The 538-nt window shown below is 65.8% G+C and overlaps 1 protein-coding gene across 1 annotated transcript in view; it reads left to right on the forward strand.

The window, feature by feature from the left end:
• LOC104835887 (death domain-associated protein 6-like) overlaps positions 1–538 on the forward strand; it is a 2,576-nt gene that overhangs the window by 122 nt on the left and 1,916 nt on the right. The gene's annotated exons all lie outside the window — the stretch shown is intronic.

Below are 538 nucleotides of genomic sequence, written 5' to 3' on the forward strand. Positions count from 1 at the left end.
TGCAAAGCCTGGGGGGAGGGGGAGACTGGGGGGTGCAGAGCTGGGGGGCAGATCTTGGGGTACAGAGTAAATGTTGGGGTGCAGAGCCCGGGGGTGGGGGCTGTGGGCTGCAGGTGAGTGTTGGGGTGCAAGGCCCAGAATACACAGCAAATATTGGGGTGCAGAGCCCGGGAGGATGGGGACCGGGGGGTGCAGGCGAGTTTTGGGGTACAGGTGAGTTTTGGGGTGCAGCACCCGAGCGAACAGGGGCCATGGGGGCTGGGGGAGTATTGGGGTGCAGAGCCAGGGGTGCACAGCAAATATCGGGGTGCAGAGCCTGGTGGGATGGGGACTGGGGGGTGCAGGCAAGTTTTGGGGTGCAAATGAGCCCCAGGCTACAGAGTTGGGGGTGGTACTGGGTTGCTGACCCCCCCCTTTCTCCCCCCAGGAACCCCCGTGAGGCTGCCTGCACTCGGGAGGGGGGTCCCCCAAACTGGGATGCCCCTGCACCCCTGAACCCCGCCCTGGCCATGGCGGCCCCCCAGCCCAGCAGCATCAT

The sequence above is a fragment of the Haliaeetus leucocephalus genome, unplaced genomic scaffold (genome assembly GCF_000737465.1).
Source record: "Haliaeetus leucocephalus isolate CR32 unplaced genomic scaffold, Haliaeetus_leucocephalus-4.0 Scaffold407, whole genome shotgun sequence".
In the NCBI taxonomy this organism is placed as follows: domain Eukaryota; kingdom Metazoa; phylum Chordata; class Aves; order Accipitriformes; family Accipitridae; genus Haliaeetus; species Haliaeetus leucocephalus.